The sequence below is a fragment of the Galeopterus variegatus genome, unplaced genomic scaffold (genome assembly GCF_000696425.1).
Source record: "Galeopterus variegatus unplaced genomic scaffold, G_variegatus-3.0.2 Scaffold5014, whole genome shotgun sequence".
Lineage (NCBI taxonomy): Eukaryota > Metazoa > Chordata > Mammalia > Dermoptera > Cynocephalidae > Galeopterus > Galeopterus variegatus.
This window is the reverse complement of record NW_007731125.1, coordinates 148,492-154,491: the sequence shown is the minus strand read 5'-3', so window position 1 is coordinate 154,491 and position 6,000 is coordinate 148,492. Positions and strand designations below refer to the sequence as shown.

At 36.6% G+C, this 6,000-nt stretch overlaps 1 long non-coding RNA gene across 1 annotated transcript in view; it reads left to right on the top strand.

Annotated features, from left to right (window-relative positions):
* The first annotated feature begins 437 nt into the window (after nucleotides 1–437).
* LOC103604164 overlaps nucleotides 438–6,000 on the top strand; it is a 142,444-nt gene continuing 136,881 nt past the window's right edge. Inside the window, exon 1 of the long non-coding RNA XR_551690.1 lies at nucleotides 438–589. This is a non-coding gene — a long non-coding RNA (uncharacterized LOC103604164). The remainder of the gene's footprint in view (nucleotides 590–6,000) is intronic.

The following is a 6,000-nucleotide window of genomic DNA, read 5'->3' as shown; positions in this document are numbered from 1 at the left end:
AGAACTTGAGCTGCCTTGCTTTCTGCTTCCAGGAATGCCAATCAGAGAACATTCTTTTTGAGGCAGCCAAGTTTGGAAGTCAGTTGGTTTCTGGCAGTGAGTAGGGGGAGGGGATGGCAGGGGAAAGACAGTGAATCCCCGGGCTGATCTTCAGCTTCCCAGTGTTTCCGTAATAGCCATCAATGAAAGCATCTCCTTTGACCCAGCAGCGACAGGTAAAAAAGACAGCTGAGTCAATCAGCATTCGATGGAAGGGCGGAAGCTCAGTCAGAGGGCGGGGGTGGGGGGAGGGCCTTTGAAAGCCTGCCATTGGTGCGCTGACCGAAGGCATCTGCCAGTGGGACTTCATTGGAATGTGAAACCGAATCATTTTCAAGTTAAAGATAGACACAGTACACACCAGGATCTAGAAGCTGGATTTTAAACTCATAGCTCTTTCTAGAATTTCAGAGAGTTCTGTTATGATCTCTGTTGTAATTAACAATTTGGTTCAAGTTTGTTCTTTAAGTGAATGTGCTAAGAATTCCTATGTGGTCTGGATGTCCTGGAATTAAAAGGATTTAAGAGATCATGGTGTGCATATTCTAGGGTAAGTGATATGACGTGTTAAGGTGCATCGCTTCTCTGGCAAGGTTAATTGTGGAATTTTTCTTTTTATTTGTGTGAGTGAAAAAGTGGTAATGAAGATTTTTCAGTGTTGTGGCTTGCTTATCTTTCTTGAGAGAGCTGGCATTTTACAATCTGTGAAGCGGAAAGAAATAGAGTATTTTAGCTTAGTTTTGAAATTTACATGGCAGGTCTGTAACTTCAGTTTTGCCTTTACTTTTACCTGCTTTTTGCTGCCTTAACTCCTCCCCTATGCACCCTGAGTTTATTGAGTTACAGTATCAGTAGTTAAATGTCACAACACTGGCTGAATATTCCTGTGTCCATTGTGACATTGGATGAAACTGTATTACTATGAGATGGAGTTCAGGTTCCCTTGTATGGCACTAAGTCACTTTCTAATTTAAAAAAAAAAAGAAAGAAATAAAAGGGAGGGGAAAGGTGGCCTAAAGTGCATAAAGGAGACTGAAGAAGGTATTTTCCTTTTGAAAAAGCAACTGAAAAAAAAAAAAAGGCAAGTTCCACTGAAGAGAACAGTTTATTAATAGAAATTATCCTTTGGTGTTATCTCATTAATTCCAAGCAGTTTCCCCTCCTCCAAAAAAGCTGATATTTGCTAAGTGAATGGAGGCGTTCTGATTATACAGAGCTGAGAGAAGAGGAGGGAGAGAAAGGATTGTCTAATTTGCTATTGCCACGCTGTGTTTTAGGGATTTAAAAGCTTTTTTTATTGAAAAGAAAGCACGCCACACTTTAGTTCTCTTCACGTTTTGCCCATGTATAGGTTTTGTTTCTTGTTTAGTCAGATGACCTCTCCTCTGCTCTTAGAGACAGCTTTTCCAAACTTGCACAGCATTCCTTCTGAATAAATACTGTCCATAATAGTCACAGAGTACATGGTGTGAATTGGAAATTCTACTTTATATGGGGAAAATAAATTCGCTGACGCTCTTATTCTCGAGTGTGGGGCTGGACGGTTGTTAAGTGTAACTGGCCAGTTTTTGCTCTGTCCAATAGACCAGATTCTAATGAACTGAATTGGCTAAATTGGGTACAAACAATGAATGCCTTAATATGGATCTTTCACTCAACTTTGGTAAGAATAAATAATATACTGTGGTCCTCTTTTAAAATGAAAAATGGGCATAATATTGATAGAGTCGGTTGATTTTATAACTGCTGAATGATCTAGCAAGGCCAAACCAAATGTGAAGTTGGCAGAGCTTACTTTTGACGCCCCCTCCCTCCTTCCTCTGCCCAGTTCCCCTCCCTCTTTAGTCCTGCTTCTCCCTCCAGCACCCTGATGCATCTCCCTTTTTTCTTGTCAGTCAGGAAGGAATATGACCGTAGAGCATTTTAAAGTCAATGTGCTAAGTCCATCAGGAATATTTTTACATTTCAATATGTATACCTAACCTTCAAACAGTTTAGGCAATGTGTTAAATCATGGTTGACCTTCAGTGATACTTATAATTAACCCATTAGGTTGTAAAAAGTGCAGCTAATTTTCATTTCCTGTGAGCAGACAGTACCTTGGTAAACTTTTCTGTTCACGTCGGAGGCCTGATGACATTGCGTTGCCCAACAGTGTCCTGAATGGCTAACAATAGGAAAGAACCTGGCAGAAATCATAGGTGCTTCCAAGAAGTTTGTGACATGCACCTGGGTATGTGGTGAGCACACAGGTGCACACACAAACACCTGTAGGCATACTTTTTATTTAATACATTTCTGATCAAATTATACCAATAAATAAAAATTATATTAGGCTGATCAGCGTAGGGTTTTGTTTTTGTATTCAGTGTGTCAAAAGAAAAGCAAAAGAAAACACAAAATGTAAAATTCTAAAATGTAAGAACTTTAAATGTCGTGGCCAAATACTGTTGACAGGAAAAGAGGCAAATATTTCTCTGCTACTATTTGTCACTTTTACTGTTTCTAGTTCCCTGATGAAATTGTCAAGCTTGGCTTTTATTTCTTTGAACAAAGTAAGTGTAGTTGTTTTATATTTCTGATAATTATACCTCAAGTGTTACTGGATTTTTTTCTATTAGTACTGTTCCTGCCAATTCTTGCTCGTGGTGTCTCATTTTCTTGATTGCTTGGATATTTTTGACTACTTGTTGGAAATGTATTTTAAAATTTACTTGTAAGTTGAGGCCTAAATGATGATGGTGTTTTTCTCTAGAGAGGACTTTGGTTTACTTCTGTCAGGCACCTGGGGGAAATATCAGACCAAAATCACTTCAGACAAAGTAATCACCTCTGAGACAAGAAGCAAGGCTGCAAATCTATGTGAGGCATGCTCTATTTCAGGTTAAGTCTTACCCTGAACTTAAAGTTGGGTTAGTTAATTAAAGCCCTCACTTGAGGGCCAAGGACTTTGACTTTTCCATGAAGCCCATAAGGCTGCCAGAAGCAAAGCTGGTTTCTCAGATCTTTTCCCCTTCCCCAAAGTCATACACCCAAGGGCAAAAGCTTTTAAAGCTGAGCTTACCTCTCTTTCTTCTCCTGAATTTTCGTGTGCTAAATCCTTCCCACCTTTGTTTTTATAATTCAAATATTTTTACTTACCCCACTGGGTGTGTTACTCCAAATTATCTCATTACAGTTACAAGAAATGGAAATTGACTCTACTGCCTTAGAGTTGTTGTTGTTGTTGTTGTGACCTGATTTATTTAGACTTTTTGGAGAAAATTGCATATGCATGCTAGATTGAAAGATTCATGTTTTCTGACTTTATTTGAGCTGTAAACTAGACTTGACAGTCCCTTTATTTGTCCCTAGCTGCCCCTTTCCTGGATAATCTCTTTATTCTGTAACACACCCTAGTACCATCACTCTCAACTGTTGACCTTGACTTTTCCTACTTTTTCTTGGCCTGATATAGGCCGAGTATCACCACATTTTTAAAAAATTACCTTAAATAAATCCCTTCCTTTCCATTCTCTTTCAATTGCTCTAGTTAAGGTCTTCATCATCCCTCTTGGGTCTCCCAGTTGCTCTGCCTCTTGGCGTCATCCGTCACCATCACATCTCCCATGGTGGGACCATCACACCTATCTTCTAAAAATCATAGACATTAATGGATTTCTCCCCTACTTACAAATCTTCCATGGCTCACCATTCCCTTCAAAATAAAGCTTAGTATCCTTAGTATGTTCTACAAGTTCCGTCACAAAGCCTCAACCTGTTTCTCTAACATTGTCTCCACTAACTGCTTTTCCCGAACACTTTAATCACACATAGTTGCTGCCTTTAGAATATGCCATTTACTATCACACCTCTAGTCCACCTACTATTTTTTATTTTTACTTCTTGCACAGAATGCCTGTTGCTCCTCTCCTTTGTGGGAAAATCCTACTCCTCCTGCCAGGTTGACCTCATAAGTCTCTTTCACTATACTTTCCTTGACTGCATGGCTCACCCACTGTTCTGGGAGCCCCTCAGGGCGTGGATTGCGTCTTACTCACTTTTCTATCCTCAGTAACTGACACATTGAAACCACATAATACATGTTTAAGGAATGAATAAATGACTATTCTGAGGAAGTGTTACCTCAAGATTCCATTTTTTACTTTATTCTTTTTCATCCTAAACATCATTATTCTTTTGAGCTTGGACTCTTTGTCTAGAATAATGATCATTAATGGTTCTGTATGCCACGTAGAGTCAGTAAAAACCATGTGTGTTTGTTTGCTGGTTGTTGTTGTCTTGGGGAGAGGGGATTATCTATTCCCTTTTTTGCCAAATGAGGTATATAACTTGATCATGATGGCAAGAGAGACAGTGGAAGTTTAGGTATGATGAATCAGCTGTATATTATCAGAGAAATTCATAATCAAAAGATAGTCATAGGTAGGAAAACTGACATGTTTCAACAAATCTAGTCCAGAATGTTGAATAACAACAGGAGAAAGTCAATGAGATACAACTAAATTAAAATTACCTTATCGCATACAACCTGAATCTCAACCATTAGAAAACACTGGATTGTTTCAGATCACAGTGTGGTGCTAGGAAAAAAAGGAGTTGATTGCTTATGTGATATGACATCATGACCCTAAACTTTAAAGCTGGTTGAAAATTTTTGTTAAAATTTTTAAGGTCTTGAAGTGCAGCATTAATCTCATTTTCCTAGTAGCATATGACAGGCAAAGAAAAACTGCACTTGTTGATGAAAAATTGAACATAGTTGTTAAGAACCAGACGTAGAAGAAATAACATATAGCTGATTAAAAATAAATACTTATGCATATAGTTTATTAATTCTATGTATGTTTCATTAATTTTATATATTTTTGGACCACATAAATTTTTCACACATTTGTCATGTGCCTTTGATTGGCCAACTCCTGAGATTTAGAAAAATAAGAAACTTGGCTTATATCATTTCTCCTACAGGACTGTCCTACCTCCATAGAGAAAAGTCCTAATATGGATGGGGTCAAAATTTATCTTTTAAACAAGTCTTTGAATCTAATGAAAAGTTCAAGTCAATGTTTAAATGAGAGCCCAGAATTCTCTATTATACAATATGAAACTATTGATGTTGGCCTTTTCTTTTTTGCTTTATTTATTAAAAAAAAAAATAAGACTGGCTCTTGAATACTGGCTGATTTTAAGTAATAACTTCCAAGTCACTGAGCTAATTTTTCTCATTAATTCAACAACTTGAGCTCCTACCTTGTGTCTTAACTGTGCGAGGCAATGACATCACTTATTCACCCCTCACTGGACAGTGACACTGAAGTATATCATCTTAACACAATGAATTTAATTAATAAATTCCTTTATATATTCTTTCATTTATGTTCTTAATTTGTGCTAATCTCCACACATGTTTAGAAAGGTATTTTGCCTTTCTCAACAATTAGTATTTTCCTCTCAGAAAGCTAAGTTATAAGATAGTCTTGGTATTACTTTAATGCTTAAAAAAATCTCATGTTTAGCAAATACTTTTATTACAGAATAGCTTAAACATCCTTGAATAAATTCTTTTTAAAAAACGAGTTAAGTACAATGTTTATTTTTATCACATACTGTGTTGTATCTTAATATAAAATAGAAGTACATTTATTTGCATAAATAAAGCTAGATTTTGCATTCTTGCAAAATAAATATGGTGTAAAGATGACTCAGAGACACCCTGAGTCATCAAAGCTTTGTAAACCTCTATGTATTTTAAAGAGAGCAATAGAGTTATTTTTATTATTTTCTTTTTTTAGTCTCATTTTAATATTTGTACTCCTTCCTATATAATGTGATAGCTCACAGATTTAGGAATACTGAAACAATTAATACATTGAATTAACCACAGATCAGGAATATAGATGCCTTAACTAGTTTTATTAAAAGATTGAGATTAGGTTTGAATGAACTTTATCTACTATG